The sequence below is a fragment of the Leptonychotes weddellii genome, chromosome 11 (assembly GCF_054177405.1).
Source record: "Leptonychotes weddellii isolate Sample4059 chromosome 11, ASM5417740v2, whole genome shotgun sequence".
NCBI classification, from domain to species: Eukaryota; Metazoa; Chordata; class Mammalia; order Carnivora; family Phocidae; genus Leptonychotes; species Leptonychotes weddellii.
The window spans coordinates 51,464,868-51,484,924 of record NC_138379.1 but is presented as its reverse complement, the minus strand read 5'-3'; the positions used below and the strand labels follow the sequence as shown (position 1 = coordinate 51,484,924).

Sequence of the window (20,057 nt, the reverse complement as noted above, 5' to 3'; positions counted from 1 at the left end):
GCACATTATTTAAAAGTTACCAGTTTTTCTTACTTGTAGGCAGTTGAAAGCCTTTCATTTACCAATTTCACAACCTATTTAACATCATTGGCCAGTAGTATAATAATGGGCAGAGAGAAATGTATGTTGATAAATGGTGCTTTTTGTATTTCTTTCATTTATTCAGTGATTTCTTTATCTCTAAGAAGTCAAGATTCTTATTTATATATCTGGGTGATTCCATCAAATGACAAGACCTGTGTATAACTGCTCTGTTCTGGTTCAGTACATTTGGACTCTTGATAATGATGCTTTCTCTTCTTATTATTGAACAAAGTATTCACTGGGAGAAGTTGTCCTGGTGTGTTGAAGTCATTATTTAAAATGATAATCAAATGCTGTCTGTATTCATACATAGTTTGAAGAAGTCTTGATAGCCTTCTGCAAAAAGCAGAATGAAAATGCTTCGTTAAACATTTAAACTGGGATTGTTAACATCTGTAAATGTGAGTTCAAAAAAGGCAGCAAATGATAATAGTACATAAATTGTGAAAAACATTTTCTAGGCGTTTATATTGTTTATTTTCTCTTTGTACCTTAATAGTCTTCTGAATGTTGAAGTGAGGAATTACCCACCTTAAGTACATTTCATAATCCCTTAATCTAAACCACTGAATATTAAAAAGGAAATGATGGGAAGGAAAGGTATAATTTAAAGGAGTTTTACAAATAAAGTAATTATTAAAGAGACCCAAATTAAGCAAGTAAAAAAAAATCTGTAACAAACTGAAATAATGATACATTTGGAGATAACTACTTTGCTACCGGGGAAATCCCATAAGCAAGTCTGAATGATTACAGTATATGTGTTTTGGCCTTTAAACAACACAAGGCAAGTTACCAGGTAAGTATAAATATAGAGGAAGGGGAAAATACATATTTCTGAAGCTAAACAAATGAGAAGTGTTCAATGTTTGTAGCCTTTCAGGGCCAGGTTGAGGAATTTCCCATTAGTGGAATTAGACTTGCCTATTCAGGGTACCAGAAAGAAATGCTTTTGAATTTGTTAGTCCTAGACTCCGTCAGGCTCTAGATCAGATCTCAGCAATTTGTGGCTTTTTGCTATGACCTGCTGTCTTTGTTGCTTTCAGAAGCTTGGTTTAGAAGACTTGTCTTCTGCCCCTGCCAACCCTCTATCCTTTGAAAGCAAGACCTTCTTATTCCCACCTCACACATGTCTGTACAGTACTTCCATTCTTCATTGTGTTAATTTTGTCCTGACTGCCTATAAAGGCATTGGGGTTTGAATCTTGGTACCCCACTGTTAGGAGTAAGTGGAGTTTCGTATTTAAATTCTTCTCTTGAGGGTGCCTGGGTGGCTCAGTCATTAAGCGTCTGCCTTTGGCTCAGGTCATGATCCTGGGGTCCTGGGATCGAGCCCCTCATCGGGCTCCCTGCTCCGCGGGAAGCCTGCTTCTCCCTCTCCCACTCCCCCTGCTTGTGTTCCCTCTCTCACTGTGTCTCTCTCTGTCAACTAAATAAATAAAATCTTAAAAAAAAAACAAAAAAAAAAACCTTGGAGCATGTGAGTGGCTCAGTCGGTTAAGTGTCTGACTCTTCATTTCTGCCCAGGTCATGATCTCAGGGTCGTGAGATCGAGCCCCACATCAGGCTCCACACTCAATGTGGAGCCTACTTAAAAAGAAAAAAGATAGGATGCCTAGTACACCCAGGTTTGAGGGCAGCAGTAAAAGGCCATCTTGAAATGTGCAATAAGAACATACACTTCTCTAATACACTGTTGAGAAGTGATAGCATGTTCCATCATTTTAGTTTCCTTTTTCTTCATTTCTGTTCCCTGCTTTAAGACTTGGGCTATTTGTTAAGGTTTGGATACTATTGAACACATATGTAGAAAGTTGCATTAAGGCATGCGTATGTTATTCAGCAGACATTTGTACCACCTGTGTTCAAGATGCTAGCTTGTCTCTAAGAAGATAAAAGAGATTAAAGGCAAGAATTAGAGGTTATGGCAAAAATTAGCTGTTGATGGAATGTAAGATGAAACTGCTTTATGTATATATTTGAGGTTACAGTCTTAACAATTGCAAGTGGTATGGAATCTAGAGGAAAATTAGGTCAATGAGGATTGACTTGGGCAGGAAAATCTTCAAAATGAATTTGTGACTGGAGTGTAACCTAGGGAGAATATTCCCAGTAGGAGAACAATGTGAGCAGAGTCAAGCAATTGAAATGAGTGTGGGGTTTTCAATGGACTCTAGATGGACAAATTAGAAAGTTCATATTGGTGAATGATAAGAAATAAAGTCGGATGGCTATAGGAACGAAAAGATGGAGCAGGTTTTAAAAAAACAACTTTATTGAAATATATTTTATATACCATAAAATTTATACACTTAAAATACAGTTCCATGGTTTTTAGTATATTCACAAGATTGTTCCGCCATCAATCACTACAAATCTAATTTTAGAGCCTTTCCATCACCTCAAAGTGAAATCTGGTCCCCATTAGCAGTCCCTTGCCATTGCCCCCCCCCCCCAGGTAAACGCTAAACTACTTTCTATAGATTTGCCTTTTGGGGAGCATTTCATATAAATGGAATCATACAACATATGGTCTTTTGTGTTTGGCTTTTTTTTTTCTTAGCACAGTGCTTTTGAGGTTCATTCATGTTGTAGCATTTATCAGTACTTCATTCCCTTTTATATTCAACTGGTATACTATTGTGTAGATGTACAACATTTTGTTTATCCATTTGGCAGTTGATGGATATTTGGATTGTTTCTACCTTCTGGCTATTATGAATAATGCTACTATGAACATTTGTGAAAACATTTCGATGAGCATATGATTTCATGTCTCTTGGGTGGAATTGCTTAGTCATATGGTAACTCTGTGTTTAATATTTTGAGAAGCTGCCAAACCATTTTCCAAAGTGGCTGCACCATTTTATATTCCCACCAGCAATGCATGAGGGTTCTGGTTTCTCCACATCATTGCCAACCCTTATTATTGCTCTTCTTTTTTTTATTATAGCCATAGCTAGAGGGTATGAAATTGTTTCTCATTATGGGTTTGCTTTTTGCTTTTGGACATTTAGAATTTATATGTAAATGTGTAATTCACATTTGAGCTTTTAAAATTACAGTTCTGTTATGCCAAAGTGTGATAAATGGTCCACACATTATGAAATTAGGTTGAGAAAATCTAAGATTAATACTTCATATAATAGGAACATTATTCAAGCCTTAGAATTTATGCATTTAAATAGTTTTTAAAGCTGAGAATGAACTGAAAGAGTAAGCCTGTTAAATGGAACCCAAGAAGATGTGTAATTTTATATCTGAATCTCCTACTGTGAAGAGTCTCATGCTAAGATTCTCGTGCTGCATCTCATACTATATGTTGAAGTTTGGTATTAGGTTGGTTTGCTTGCGTGTGTGTGTGTGGTTATATATGTAACATAAAATTTACCATTTTTAAATGTACAATTCAGTACCATTAATTATATTTACAGTGTTGTACAACCATTACCACTCTGTTTCTTAAAACTTTTTCATCACTCCAGCAGAAACTGTATGGCAAAAGCTCTCCATTCCCATCACCCTTTGCCCCTAGTAACCTCTAGTCTACTTTTGGCTCTGTGGATTTCTTGTCCTGGATATTTCATATAAATGGAATCATGATATTGGCCACATGATATATGGCCTTTTGTGCCTGGCTTCTGTTGTAGCATATTATCAGAATTTCATTTCTTTTTATTACTAAATAATATGTTGTGTGGATATACTGTATTTTGTTTAACCATTCATTGATAGACATTAAGTTGTTTCCACTTTTTGGTTATTATGGATAATGCTGCTGTGAACATTTGTGTACAGGTTTTTGTTTGAACACTTGTTTTCAGTTCTTTTTGACTATCTAGGAGTGGAATTGCTGGGTCATATGGTTATTCTATGTTTAACTTATTGAGAAACTGCCAAATTATTCTCCACAGTGGCTGCACAATATTATATTCCCACCAGCAATGTATGAGTGTTCCATTTTTTTTTTTTTTTAAGATTTTACTTATTTATTGGAGAGAGAGAGAGCACGCATGTGCGAGCGGGGGTGGGTAGGGAGAGGAAGAGAATCTCCGTAGACTCCACACTGAACAGAGCCCAGTGTGGGGCTCAACCCCACGACCCTGAGGTCCTGACCTGAGTGGAAATCAGGAGTCAGAGGTTTAACTGACTGAGCCACCCAGGTGCCCTGAGGGTTCCACTTTCACTGCATCCTTGCCAATGCTTGTTATTTTCAGTCTCTGATTATAGCCATTCTAATGGATGCAGTATCTCATTGTGGGTTTGATTTGCACTTCCTTAATGACAAAGGATGTTGAGCATCTTTTTGTGTGCCTCTTGGTCATTTGTATATCCTTGGAGAAATTCTATTTTAAGTCTTTTGTCAGTGTTTTAATTGTCTTGTCTTTTTGTTGTTGAGTTATGGGAGTTCCTTTTCTATTTTAGAAACAGATCTATCCCCTGCATCCCCCTAGCCGTGTGAAGCCTCTGATTATGCCCCTGGCTGGCACAGTCTTGGGTACGACCACAATCTCCTAGAGGTGGCATTGATTCTGGCCAGGCTCTTTGGTGGTCTCTTTTCCAGACCATAGCCAGCTCTGAAACTCAGCTAATTCCAGGCTGATTGCTCTATTGTTTCAGCAATATTCACAGACTGATCCAGTCAAATTCAGGCTCCTTTAAAGGTATACTTCACAAAGTCAGTGTTTGAAATTTATCCTGAGCCCAAAAGGTCTCCTCCCTGCTGTCTCTCAGTTTCTCTCCAGCAGATTAGCAGGTCTACAGTTTGTCCTTTATCTCCAATGTCGAAGACCTCCCATTTGCTTTTTTTTTTTTTTAAGAGCACCCTTAGGTTTGAACTTTTCCACACTCTGTTGCAAATGAAGTCAGTTCCTTTAAAAAAGAGATTTGGGGAAGTATTTTATGGCCTGCTTCTATCCCTAGGCGAAATCTCTGAACAAGGCTCTAGTGCTAGAGGCAGGGACAATGGACACTAAGTGACATCCTGAAATAGGAACCGAGCTCAGTGCAGCCCCAGGTCTCCTAGGCTTGCCTCGCCCACCCCATGAGTCTGGGCAAGAGAATCAGGGCCTGGTATTCTTCGTGCCTTGCTCAAGGCAGAGCTTCCTTCTGACCAGCAGCGACTGGGCGGAAGAAGGGAGCCCCCACCTCTTGGCTGCACTCACCCAGAACTTAGCATTAGCCACAGGTAGCTGTGGGCAAGGTGAGAAATGCTAGCATGCTGCCCCTTCTGCTAAGGTAGTCCTCCTACTGGGAGCTGCGGTTCAAAAGAGCCCTCTGAGTGGAGTTGCCGCGCCCCCTGTTGGGGGGGTGGTGCTGGGCTCCATGGAATATGACTCAGCCATCAGAAAGGATGAATACCCACCATTAGCATTGACATGGATGGAGCTGGAGGGGATTATGCTAAGTGAAATAACTCAATCAGAGAAAGACAATTATCATATGGTTTCATTCATATGTGGAACATAAAGAATAGCACGGAAGACCATAGGGGAAGGGAGGGAAAACTTGAATGGAAAGAAATCAGAGAGGGAGAAAAACCGTAAGAGACTCTGGACTCCAGTAAAAAACAAGGTTTCAGAGGGGAGGGGATTGGGGGGGATGGGTGAGCCCAGTGATGGGTATTAAGGAGGGCATGTGTTGTAATGAGCAATGGGCGTTATACGCAAATAATGAATCATTGAACACTACATCAAAAACTAATGATGTACTGAATGATGGCTAACTGAATAATAATAATAATAATAAAGGGCCCTCTGTCTTTGGCTGTTTTATCAGTCTGGAGTGGAGTTTCTGTCATGCTGAGCTTTGATGGGAAAGGGAGGGGGAGTGGGTTGTCATTCAAACACCACTTGTCCTTACCAAGTTTTAGTAGATTTTCTTGAATAGATGTTTTTTCATTTGCTGAATGTCCTTAGGACCATTTTCAGGGACTTTGAATGGCTAGGGTGGGGTCAAGGTTTGTGTTTTTACTTTTTATTTTGTAACTTTCTTCAGTTTCACTGAGGAGTGGGTCTGCAGAACTCCCCCTCTGCCAGGCCAAAGGTGAGAGTTAAAAAGGAAAAAAAAGGGGCACCTTGGTGGCTCAGTTGGTTGGGCGACCGCCTTCAGCTCAGGTCATGATCCTGGAGTCCCGGGATCGAGTCCCACATCGGGCTCCCTGCTCAGCGGGGGGTCTGCTTCTCCTTCTGATCCCCTTCCCTCTCGTGCTGTCTCTCATTCTCTCTCTCTCAAATAAATAGATAAAATCTTTAAAAAAAAAAAAAAAGGAAAAAAAAGAAGAAAAAGGCAGGTCACTTTGGACACAACAATCCTCAGTTTCCTCACTTGTAAAATGTGATTGACACAGTGCTTACAGGTTGTAAGGATTAGTGAGATGACACATATAAAAACTTAAAATTGTTATTCAAAAATAAAGAAAACTTAATGTGCATGTGATGTAAGCACCAAAACTTTCTCTTTTCCAAATTGTTATGCATTCTAGAAATAGTAACAAGAAGTTACTGGACCTCAGGAATTTGGGTGCTTGTAAGTTTTTATGGCTAAGTTACTTGCGGCACACATCATTTTGGTTCTGCTTGATGTTTGCACTTTTTAATATTCTTACCTGTTTCTTTTAAACTTTTTAGATGTTATGAGGGCTAACCCAGGTCAAACCTCCTATCAAAATAGCTTCTTTAGCTGACATTAAGCTTTTCCTTCTTCCAAGTCCTGTCGTCTTTGTGTTCAGTTGCTATAGCTTCTTTGGACATTCAGTTGTTCTTTACTGTTTTGTTTTGTTTTTTTTTAAAGATTTTATTTATTTATTTGAGAGAGAGAATGAGAGACAGAGAGCAAGAGAGAGAAGAGGGTCAGAGGGAGAAGCAGACCCCCCGCTGAGCAGGGAGCCCGATGTGGGACTCGATCCCGGGACTCCAGGATCATGACCTGAGCCGAAGGCAGTCGCTTAACCAACTGAGCCACCCAGGCGCCCTGTTCTTTACTGTTTTTTTAAAACATCTATTTTGTTTCCTTATCTAGATTGCAAGCTTCTTATGGGGATGGGACACTTGGATACTTGTTGATCAATATTTTCTGTGGGCTCTTTTAGCTTTGCAGAACCTTCATCCTTAAGAGATCAGTCCTTTTCTGTTGAGGATGTTTATTTCTGTTAAGGAGGTTCAGTTTCTGCATGTAAAAAAGGCCCTGGGCATATATAGGAAAATAGATGAGACTCACAGTAGTGTTTGCCCTGTACACAGGGCCTACTGTTCTGTATGCTTTGAATTTTTAATCATCTGCTTGTATTGCCTAAAAACAAAAATTATATGTAAAAGTTACACTGTCAAAAGTTACAAAGGGCGTAAGGTAAAAAGTTAGTTTCCCTCCCACCCCTGACTCCCAGCTAGCCTGGTTCTCCTTGCCACAGGCAGTCACTGTTCTCTTTTTCTCTAGAGAGTTTGTACCAACTTTTATTTCTGACAGCAATAAGTGTGGGTGCTGTTTCTCATGAATCATCTAGCAGAGTGTGTTACAGAATTTTAACTTTTCTTCTCCCAATTTTAACCAGATATATTACTTTTTCAATTAAAAAACTAAAGAGGAGAAAGAAAATGCCACACTAGATTAAGAGAAGCAAATCTGTTTTTAAGGGCACTGAGAAGATAACTGATACCGTGTTTTTGCTGCTTCCACTGTGAAGTGAGAATTTTGTGAATCAACACTGTGGTTTGGAAAAAAAAGAAAAAATCCCTCTGAACCAATACAGCCTGTTGCTACTAGGTCTTATTCAGAAGACTGGGCTATTTTTTCCATCCTACGGCATCCACCAAGTGGAGTGCATTCTTAAAATGTTCTAATCCCGGGGTGCCTGGGTGGCTCAGTCGTTAAGCGTCTGCCTTTGGCTCAGGTCATGATCCCAGGGTCCTGGGATCGAGCTCCGCATTGGGCTCCCTGCTCTGCGGGAAGCCTGCTTTTCCCCCTCCCACTCCCCCTGCTTGTGTTCCCTCTCTAGCTGTGTCTCTCTCTGTCAAATAAATAAATAAAATCTTTAAAAAAAAAAAAAAAAGTTCTAATCCCATCAACCACACAACTGGACTAAAATTTTGCTATTTGCTTCATCCTGTAAATATTTGTTAATCCTCCTTTCTTGTGAAAAGTACTCTGCTAGTGCTATTTGACTTACAAAGTTATTTCCGTTTTGCCTCTCAGCAACATGAATTTGCAAGATATTTTTAAATGGGAAAAACAAAATCCTACAATAATAAATGCCACCAAAATAATGTGACTTTGAAAGCTAGCCATATTAAAAGAAAATTGCAGATATTACAAGGATACATTTTAAGTCAAACCATTAAGAATATAAAAACACTGAAATCTGAAGCCAATTATGCTTGGGTTCATAATTTTAAAATAGTTTTACTTTGATTCAGGTGCCAGCATTTTAATCTGATGATAGATCAGACTAATAACATCTAATGTTTGTACAGTATGTTAAGTCAAATAATATTTGTATAGTACTTTACTGTCATATATATTATTTCATTTGTGTTTTTTGTAATATTAGACCACTAGACAGGATTTCTAAAAGGAGTAATCCCATTTTATTAGCTTTAAGTAATCCAAGCAGAAAAAGAAAGAGAAAGAACATTTATTGAATACCAGGTATATTTCAGGCACCATGTCAAGTTCTTTATATTATATAATCTTTTCAGCAACTCTTTGAAGTAGGAATTAGTTTGCCTTTAGAAGAGCAGAAATCATGTGTTTGTTCTTGTACATTGTTGTATAATACCTGGCACATTCTCTGGCACATGGTAGATGTTCCATAAATATTTGTTGAATAAATTACCTTTTATTTTTATTTGAGGAAACCAGGCTCAGATTAAAAAACAAACAAACTTACCAAATCCACACAGTAAGGGACAGAGTTGTAGTTTTAACAAGATCTGTTTGGCTGTAAAGTAAATGCTGTTTGTACACACCACCTTGACTCCTGAAGTTGGCTTTTGAGAAAAGATACCAAAACTTTAAAGTTCTGAGGTTAAAGATTCTTTATGAGGTAGCAGACTACTATTAAGGATGAGCAGCACACTAAAGCATCCTTGCCTTTTCTTTTCGGCCACTCTTCCAAGACAACCTTTTATTTTCCTGGGGGAAGGACAATAATAACATTTACTAATAGCCTACAGTTGACAAGAACTTGAAGTACTGCTCTTTTTTGTATAAGTAACCTATTAGTAATGCTTAATTCATTTTATTAAATATCACATAGATACCAGATAATATAAGCTGTATAGACAGTATAAAGCACACACCTGTACTCACTACTAAACTTAAGAAATAGAACATTATTAGTACCTTTGATTCCCCACTTTGTGCTTTCCCCATTCCATCTCCCTCCTTTTTCCCCACTGTGCCAATTATTTTTTTCTGTGCTTTAAAAAAATTAGTTTTACCACATCTGTGTGCCTGTAGACAAAATATTGTTTCTTTTTGCATGGTTTTCAACTTAATACAGTGGAATCGCACTATTCTGTGATGAGTTGGGTTTGGGTTTTGGTTTTGGGCTTTTTTGGTGTTTGTTTTCTGGTGTTATGTTCCAATTCAGTCAGAATTGCTGGGAAATAGGATTCAAGCATTAATATTTTTTAAAGATCTCTGGGTGATTTCAATATTCCTTCAGGAGTATAAATGAAATAGCGCAAGTGCATGTTTTTAACTTCAGTTTTGCTACATAAATCCAGATTTTTGCCTGTAGAGAAGAATGAATTTAAACTCCCACCAGTAGGTTGTGCTGTTCCACATCCTTGCCAACAGCTGATTTTTTTTAGACTTCTAAAATTTTAAGAATCTCATGGATATAAAGTGGGATCTTGATGTGATTTCAGTTTGCTTTTCTCTAATAAATATTGAGATTGGGAATCTTTTCTTATGGTTATTGGCCACTTATTTCCTCTTCTATAGTATTTTCTGTTGTGTTGTCTTTTCATATCGGTGTTTTTATATTCTGGATAATATTTACCCTTTTTTGAGTGTACTGTTGCAGATATTTTCTCTCAGTTTGTTCCTTGCCTTTTTCTTTATACTGTGTTTTGATAAACAGTTCTTAATGTTGTCAAGTTTCAGTCCTTTCCTTTATGGTTTGTGCTTTTGATTCTTGTTTAAGAAATCCTTTATTATCTTCTAAAAATATTATAGATTGTGCATTACACATATATGTCTTTAATCTACCTGGAATTGAGGTCTGAATGTAAGAGTCCAATTCTTTTGTAATGGATAACTATTTCAGTACTATTTATTGAACAGTTCATTCCTCTTCCTGTGATCACAGTTGCCAGCTTTGTCATAAATCAAGTTTCCATATATATGTGTGTTTCTGTATGTTCTAGTCCAGTGGGTCATCCCTATGCCAGTACCTCACTCTCTCAATTGCTGTAGCTCCTTGAGAAATCTTACTGTGTAGTAAGACAAATACTTCCCTTTCTTAGGAGTTTCCTGGCTATTTGTGATTCTTTTCTCTTCCATTAAACTAATCAATCATCTTGACAAGCTCCAAAAAAACTGTATTTGGCCTTTAATTGGAATAACACTGATTCTGTAGATCAGTTTGAAAAAACTGGTATCTTTATGGTATTGAATTCCTATCCCTGGACATGGTATGTCACTCTGTATATTTAGGAGTTTTCCAGATCTTTTCAATAGAGTTTAATCATTTTCTTTATAAAGATCATGAATATTTTGGGGCGCCTGGATGACTCAGTCGTTAAGTGTCTGCCTTCAGATCAAGTCATGATCCCAGCGTCTTGGGATTGAACCCTACATCAGGCTCCCTGCAGGGAGCCTGCTTCTCCCTCTCCCTCCACCTGCTGCTCTCCCTCCTTGTGCTCTCTCGCTCTGTGTCAAATAAATAAATAAAAAAAATCTTTAAAAAAATTTAAAAAGACCATGACTATCTTTTTATATTTATTCCTAGGCACTTTATATTTTTTGTAGTATTACAAATGTTCTATTCATCTTTGGAAAGTGCATTATTCAGTTACTGGGTACAGTGTTCAATATACGTGTATTAGAATAAGATTATTAAATTGTGTGTATAGATATTTAATATGCTTACTGATATATACTTTATCTGCCATTTCCTGGTAATTTAAAATCCCCTGTTTTTCCATTTTTTCTTGTAGTTTTTGCTTTATGTGTTTTTCAGGCCTTGTTGTTGGGTATACACAAATTTAGACCTACTTGATGAGAAAATCAGTCTGTAGTTATGTCGTGGGCCTCCTTCTTTCTAGCTCTGTTTTTTGCCTTATTCTCTATTTTGATAGTAATTCAACCATACAACTTGGTTTTTATTAGTGTTTGTTTGGCATGCTTTTTACTATCATCATCCTTTTACTGTTAACACAGCTCTTTTTTTTTTTTTTTTGTCTTATGTTTAAAGTGTGTATCTGGGAAACAGCATACAGCTTAGGTTTTTAAAAACACTTAATCACTTAGTCTTTGCCCTTTTCCTGTTTAACTTAGTCCACTCGTGTTTATTGTGATTGCTTCTGCATTTGGATTTTTTAAAACATTTTGTGCCTTTGTTCTTTCTTTTCTTTAAAAAATCCCTCCCTTTTTTGCCTTCTTTTGAAAAAATTAAATGTTTTTTCCATATCATTTTTATGCTACTTATTTAGAAGAGACTGATGGGGTAAAGGAGAAGGGAGAATATAAGGCAGTGATTCTCAATCTTGACCACATATTTAATTCATCTAGACACATTAAAAAATATGCATGCCTAGGCTCTGTCCCCAGAAATTCAAATTAATTGGTCTGAGATATAGACTGCCATGGGGAATTTTTAAAGCTTACCAGGTGCCATCAATATTGAAAGCTACTGCCTCTGGAGAAACTCTTAAATATATGACATTAAATGTAGATACAGGTTTAAAAAGCTGGGTGATTATGACCAACATCCTTTTCTCCCCATTGCTCTTTTGCCTCTGCCAACTAGGAGAATTCACTAGCTAGTTAATTTTTTTTTTCTGTTATGTACTAATATGCCCAGATTTATATTGTGTCATATGTTGGGAATTACTTACTAAAAAATTTATTTTAGTTAAAATGAGCTGGGGAGCACCTGGCTGGCTCAGTCAGTGGAGCATGCAACTCTTGCTTGATCTTGGGATCAAGCCCCATGTTGGGTGTAGAGATTACTTAAAAATAAAATATTAAGAAATAACATAAAATGAGCTGGTCCTCAAATCTTTTTTTATCCAGGAGATAAAGCTGACACATGAAATTGTAGGCAGAATAACTAAATGTTGAATTGGATTTTCTAGGATAATTATACAGAATAATTTGTACAGAATTATTAAATGTCAAATGTGCTTCACATTTTGTTTTATAAGTCTGCTAGGAGAGTTCTCTGACAAGGAGAAATTAGGTGCTAGAGTGATCAGAGATGTCCATAGGGTAAAGTAGGCAGTTTGTTACCCTTTTTGATATTTCTGTCTTTGATTTTTGCCCCCAACTTTGTCTTCCGCTTTCCGCTTACAAAAGAACCCAGATTCATCTCGGATCCATTCCCAGAAAGTTAAATTGGTAGGAGTTTGGAGAAGGGAGAGAAGCCCATATGAGAAACAAGCCTATAGGGTGAATATCGAGTGATGCACTTAATGCAATAATTAATTCTTTTTCTCGGGAGGCCTGGGTGGCTCATTCAGTTTAACGTCTGCCTTCGGCTCAGGTCATGATCCCAGAGTCCTGGGATCAAGTCCAGCATGGGGCTCCTTGCTCAGCAGGGAGCCTGCTTCTCCCTCTGCCTGCTTCTCCCCCTGCTTGTGCGCTCCCTCTCTCTCTCTCTCTCCCCCTCTCTCCCTCTCTCTCTCTGACAAATAAATAAATAAGATCTTAAAAAAAAAATTCTTTTTCTCAACTAATATTGAGTACATAACCTGTGCTGGGAAGGAACGGCTGGGAATATAATGGCGAAAAAGTACACAGAAGTTTTTTTTTTCCTTAAGAATGTATGTATACATGTAGAAAGGGAAGCACAGGAAGTAAAATATATAGTGTATTATTAGGTATTGTAGTAACTGTCTAAAGATAGCTCCCTAGTGTACTTTGCTTCCCAATATTAAAACCTTTCTGGGGTCTCCTCCCACACTTCATTTGGGCTGTTTCTGTGTAACCAGTAGAGCAAGATAGAAATGAAGCTTCCTTGGCTAGGTCAAAACCTCAGTTTCTGCCTTTGGTCTTTTGGGACATTCACCCTGGGGCAAGCCAGCATCTGTGTAAGAAAACTGACTACCAGGAGACCATCATGCTTTGAGCTAGTTCACACCAATCGTGTGGGAAAGCTAAGTGGTACGATAAAGATTCCTGGCCAGCACCCAGCTGTTTGAACCATCCCAGCTAAGGTACCAGCCTTGTAGTTGAAGAAGTCATCTTGGATATCTAGCCCAGTTGAGCCTTCAGATGACTTCAGTCCCAGCAGCCATTTGGCTATAACCACAGAAGACACCCCAAGCAAGAACCACCCAGATAAACCTATGCAACCCACAGAATCATGAAAGATGGCAATAGATATTTGTTTTAAGCTACTAAGGTTTAGAGTGCTATGTTACTCAGCAGTAATCGGAACAGATGGTGATTTGTACTGTGGAATAAATTAAAGTTAGGGGAGGGATGCCTGGGTGGCTGAGACAGTTAAGCCTCTGCCTTCAGCTCAGGTTATGATCCCAGGGTCCTGAGATTGAGTCCCACATCGGGCTCCTTGCTCATCGGGGAGCCTGCTTCTCCCTCTTCTGCTCCCCCTGCTTGTGCACTCTCTAACAAATAAATGAATAAAACCTTTAAACTATAATTTAAGTTAGGGGAAAAGAGGTTACAAAATTATGGGGGGGAGGTTCAAGTTTAAATTGGGTGGTCAGAAAAAGACTCAGAAGATACTCAAAAAAACATGATGGATGTGAGGGACTGAATAATGTTGATGCCTAGGGGAAGAACATCCTCCAGTTAGAAGGAACAGCAAGTACAAAGGCCCTGTGCCTGGAGCTGCATAAAGTTTTCAAGAAATAACCATGAGGGCCAGTGTAGATGTAGTGAATGAGGGGAAGAATAGCAGGAGTTGAGATCAGACTGGTATAGCAGGTTGGGAGTAGTTGCAGATTTTATAGGGCTCTGATGATGTACTTTATAAGGTACAACACTCTTCTTTATAACAAACATATGTTGTAATAATCCCTTTTCTCTCCTGAAGTGCAGTAGAGGTAATAGAAGCTTTTTTATGCACTTAATTTTAAAAAGAAAATAATACAATGTTCCCGACTTCCTTATAAAGAAGACATGAGATAAAAGTAATATAATTTGCCTATTTCGTTATATGAATGCTGTGGTATGACAAGTCTAGAATACAAGTAGCCATTAAATAGAGTTGCTGACTTTGAGAGCTGTAAGTTAGGACTTAAGGAGGTGTGTTATATTAGTGACTCAAATGCCATGAAAAATGTTGCTATTGGTAATGGGATTTTGTGATATAGTAAATAATTCTTTTTTTTTTTTTTTTAGAGAGAAAGAGAAAGTAGGCACATGCATGGGGCAGGAGGGGCAGAAGGAAAGGGAGAGAGAAAATCTTAAGCAGACTCTACACCCAGCACAGAGCCTGACTTGGGGCTTGATCCCACGACCCTGAGACTATGACCTGAGCTAAGAGTCAGATGCTTAACTGACTGAGCCACCCAGGTGCCCCTATAGTGAGTAATCCTTGATGAGAGTTCTACACCAAACCAAGTTCTACACCAAGCAGGCTTCCCTTGGAGGAATGCATTAATTAGCATGGAGGGTGCATTCTGGAAAATTCAGAGTATATTTAAAGAACAAAATTCACATAATGCACATGAATGTTGCATGGGATATTTGAACCTCTGGTAGTACCCACTAAACTCCAATACCTCTCCCTAATCATTGTGATAATCAGCAGGATTCCCACTAGAAACCTCAGATACAAGGCTTTGCAGGCCATTGTAAGAACTTTAACTCTGAGTGACAAAAGTCATTACGGAGGTCTATGCAAAGGAATAACATAAATTACTTATGTTTTAATGAAATCATTCTGGCTGCTGTATGGAGAATAAATGGTGGGTGGGTAAGTATAGAAGAAGAAAAACCAGTTAAGAATCTAATGCAATAATCCAGATGGACAGATGATAGGAGTTTAGACCAGAGTTGAAATGGTAGCTCCTAAAATGTGGTTGGATTCTGGATATATTTAGAAAGTAGTTTATGCATGTCAGTACCAGGGCACATTTTCTTACTGTTTTTTACCATCTCTATTCCTGGCTTATATTTTCCTAGTTAGGTTGGCTAGTTCACATCTGCTAGAGACCTTTAAACTTTTAATATGGAGGAGATTGGTTTTTTTTCTACAAATGGTTGTTTCCATTGCTAATTTTTTTATCATTTTATTTTTTTCATCATAAGTATATTCTTTAATCCCTAACCCCTATTTCTGCAAACCACCCCGTCCACCTCCCCTCTAGTAACCATCAGTTTGTTCTGTGTAGTTAAGAGTCTGTTTCTTCATTTGTCTTTCTTTTTTTCTTTGCTTATTTGTTTTCTTAAATTCCACATTTGAGTGAAATCATGTGGTATTTCACTTAGCATAATACTCTTATTTCACTTAGCGTAATGCTCTCTAGCTCTATCCATGTTGTTGCTAATTAAATAATTAGGGACACCTGGGTAGTTCAGTCTGTTAAGCGTCTGACTCTTGGTTTAGGCTCAGGTCGTGATTTCAGGGTCATGAGATGGAGCCCTACATCAGGCTCCATGCTCAGTGTGGAGTCTGCTTGAGATTCTCTCCCTCTCCCTGTGTCCCTCCCCCCAGTCACTCTCTGTCTCTCTCCAATAAATAAATCTTTCAAAAATTAATTAGCATAAATTAAATAATTAAAGTATAAAGTGGATTTTCCTTTTTTCTTTTTTTTTTTGTTAACGTGAACTTTAATGTTGCTGTCCATACATTAGAATTTAGTTAAGTACTCATAAATGAAAAGGTCAGCTTCATAAACATTAGAAACCCTTTTGAGCTTATTCTCTCTAAGGCCAGTGCCATTTAATTGTTTTGAGGGATGGGTTTTTGTTGAAAGTCAGATACTTATTTTATGGATGCCGTCCTTGAAGGAAGCATTCCGTGGCATTGTTGACTTAAGGAGATACTTTGATCCCCAAAAATGATATCTTTTTTTGATAATGTTTGAAGAGTACCAAAGTGATGAAATTAATATACCTTATAACAGTTTATTCTTAAGCACCACAGCCAGAGGTAAAGGATGATCAAGCCCTTCTGTTCCAAGTATCATTATCTTGCTTTGTTCCACACAGTAACTGCAAGAGAGTATGTTGTCTTTTAATTGTTGGTTGGATTCAGTTTTTATACTGGGAGGAGGTATGGGACATAAGGGACTAGCTTTTATAGAAAGACATTTGATAAGGATTCAGGATGGTTGGTGCAATTTTGTTTTATAAAGATTGGAGTGCCGATTATGTTTAGTGGTAGTCCTTCAGGAGGGACAAAAGAAATATAACAGTCCCTACCAAGAAGGAGCTAGGGAGGAGATGGGTACACAGAAAGTTGAACAACATTATAAAGTAGTGAATGATTAAGTGGAAAAGATTGGTAAAGCATTATATCTCAGGGGGAAATTACAGCATAAGCAAACACTCAGGGTAGGGATGACTAAGGCAAATGGGGGAAACAAGATCAGTTAGGTTTAAAAGAGCATTGTCAATATGTTTTTCTGTTTTTGAGAGTTTTTAATGGAGAATAATGGGAAAGAACCCTAGAAAGGTCAAGTAGGTTAAAACAGAGTAGAGGACACACTGTAGGAGCCAGTGAGGATTTGTAAGCTTGATGAAAGCAAGAATAGGTTAGAAGGAGGGAGAGATAGGAGAGGAGTAGGTGGTAGGACATGGGCCTAAAATCTAGGTATGAAGTGATATGCACAAGGTCTTGATAGCAATGGTAAACATGGAAAGGAGGGGGCGAAAGAAAAGGTTTTTGTTTTTTTGAGAGAGAGAGAACTAACGAGGGGGGGTGGTGGAGGGAGAGGGAGAAGCAGACTCCCTGTTGAGCAGGGAGCCTTACACAGGGTGATATGGGGCTCGATCCCAGGACCCAGAGATCATGACCTGAGCTGAAGGCAGCTGCTTAACTGACTGAGCCACCCAGGTGTCCCTGAAAGAAAAGTGTTAAAGATGAAGAAAAGGTTTGGAACTAATGCTTTTATGATCAGAAAGGACTAAGGGGAGTTTTTCTGATAAGCAATATTCCAAATTTGCCTTTACTGCTTGAATATTTTCCTCTCACCTCCTCCTCCTGAGATTCTCACTTCTTCCTTTATCTCAGTAAGTGGGAGGAAATGTTCATTTAGTTGATATGTACAAGTGGCTTAGGGACTTAACTCTGCGACAGTATATTTCGCTTCTCATGGTGTAGGGGCTAAAAGATGGCATGAGAGGATAGTTAAGGAGCTGGGAGCATGTCATATCCATCTTTATAGCCCCAGTCTGACAACTAATATGCCCAAATTAATATTTTTTCAGTGAAAATGGAGAAATTGGTTGGTACATTTTCCCTGACCCTTTCATATTTGGGAGCAAATTTGACTTTTGACAATTAGCATTGTTTCTTTCGGGAAAGAAAAAAAAAGTAAGGCAGCATTGTTTATTCACCTTCTGTTTTGCCCTAGCCTCACCCTCTGATCTTACAGACATCAGACCCCTTTTCTCAGTCCTTTCTTTGTTCTTTCTCTTTCTCAGACTGCTCAGCAGGAAAGCAGACTGTTTACAAACAGTCTGAGCTAACAACTTCCTTTTCTGCTGAGCAAACAGTTGCCAAAGTGAAACCTTTCTCAGGGATGAGGGTGGGTGTTCTAGTTAGTGGGTGTTCTGGAATGTAAATGGATCTTTATTTTAAGAAAGATTATTTTTATACCAGAAGTTCAGTGTACACCAAGATACACATTCATAGCAATTGGAAAGTATGGAAACATGAACTGGACTTCTTGGAGATTATTAGATCATTGAAGGGTGTGCTTATATGACTTGTTAATAACAGGAGACTCTCAAAACTACCATAACCATCAGAGTAGAATGCAGCTTATTGAACCTGTTTCCCTTGGCTTTAGTTTTTACAGATGAGATGCAGTCTGTGGCATGTCAGGGCAATTCCTATAGTGTGAAAGCCCCCTTTGAGACACAGCTTGACGGCAACATAAAACTACTAAACCACCAATCTTTGGTGGCTGTATGAAAGATTTAGTTTCTGTGTTTTGTTTTATATAATCAGAATCCCATACTTAGGAGAGACGTACATACTTTAAAAAAATTTTTTTGAATCCTGTTGTGTTGTTTCTACTGCACAAGAGACAAAAAAACAGGGAAGCAACCTGGTATATTAGAAAGATAATCATACTAGAAGCTGAGAAATCTGGATTTTACTACAAGTCTTGCCAAAAACTGGTTTGGTATGACATTTGACTTAACATTTAACACAACATTTTTAAGCTTTAGTGTCCTTTTTTTTTTTTTAATTAAAGGGAAATTATATTAAGGTCTCATCTAACTCAAAGATTCTTTGATTATTATCTGTATCACAAAAGGCATAGCATCTCAATAAACTCTTAATTGGTGTAAAGAAAGAAAATAGGATATTCACTGGTTTCATGGAGCTTACAGATGGTAAGTACTCTCTTTCCTTCATGCTTTTTAAAGGAAATTGCGGATTAGGGTAAACAGGGCAGTGGCATGCTGTTTTGATTTTAGACCTTTTAGGTTTCTGTGCCATGCTTCATCTTTATGCATTCTGTTCTGGACTTTTCCTCCTTGGGATTATGAGTCAATGAAATGGGGGAAAGTGTGGGGATGTGGAAGGGGGAGGACAAACTAGAAGATGGAAAAAGGTCAAAAGGAGGTAAAATAGGACGTGGGTGCTTCATTAACTTTGGAGGTCAAATAAATTTCCCATTGTTGATTGCATTCTTTTCCACTATTCAGTTTATGGCTCCTTACTCTCTCCTTGCTATGTATTTTACATGGAGGCAGAGTCAGATTTGTGTGGGTTTTTCTATTTCATTCCCTTGAGATTTTGAAACTCCTCAGCTATATTTATTCTGCTGTGAGAACAGATAACTAGAGGGCAATTCAGAATACTTACTTAATATTTTCTTGGAAATCCTCAAAGAAACAGGGAGAAATTTAGACCCCTCCGTGATATGAAACTCCCTGGGATACCTGCACTTAAAAATTTTTGGTAGTTCTTGGTTTCTCTTTTCTTGACTTTGTATTTTCTGTCTTCCAAAGGCAGAATAACCTAGCAAAAGAAAATTTTCTGTTGTGCAGGATAGAGAAAGGCTGGATTAAATTGTGTTGCACTAATAAACTTTATGTGATCAGGGCAAAATTAGTTGAATCGAAGCCTATTTGAGTGGGAGGAACTGTAAAATCATCCATTGTGCTTTTCATATGTTTTGCTCAAAAGTCATTTCCAAATAAAATCTTGTTACTGTGACCCAATATATAAACTAGATAAAAGTAGTAAGTGTTTATCAGGCAGCTCAAATCTGCATTGTTTGGTCATTTTACGCTGACCACCTATATGAATATCTAGCAGAAAGTTGAGAGATTGCCAGAAGTGTCTTAGTTATATAGGACTCTGTACATATTGTGGGATAACCTTGACTCCTGTCTACTAAATCCCCCTACAAGTTTCCAAAATAACTTGCTAGGAAACATTATCATCACCATTGAGAGGCATGAATCTATGATCTTCCTCCAGTAATCTTACCCAGTTTCAAGGCTTTGTATACTATCTACATGCTGATGACTACAAAATGTTTTCACCAGCCCTACCCTCTCTTTCTGAGCTCCAGATTTGCAACTGCCTATTTGATGTTTTTCAACTATGATGTCTAGTGTACACTCAAACATAATATGTCTTTTTTTTTTTT

At 38.0% G+C, this 20,057-nt stretch overlaps 1 protein-coding gene across 4 annotated transcripts in view; it reads left to right on the top strand.

The window, feature by feature from the left end:
• Nucleotides 1-20,057, top strand: part of NARS2 (asparaginyl-tRNA synthetase 2, mitochondrial) — a 129,986-nt gene that overhangs the window by 14,181 nt on the left and 95,748 nt on the right. The gene's annotated exons all lie outside the window — the stretch shown is intronic.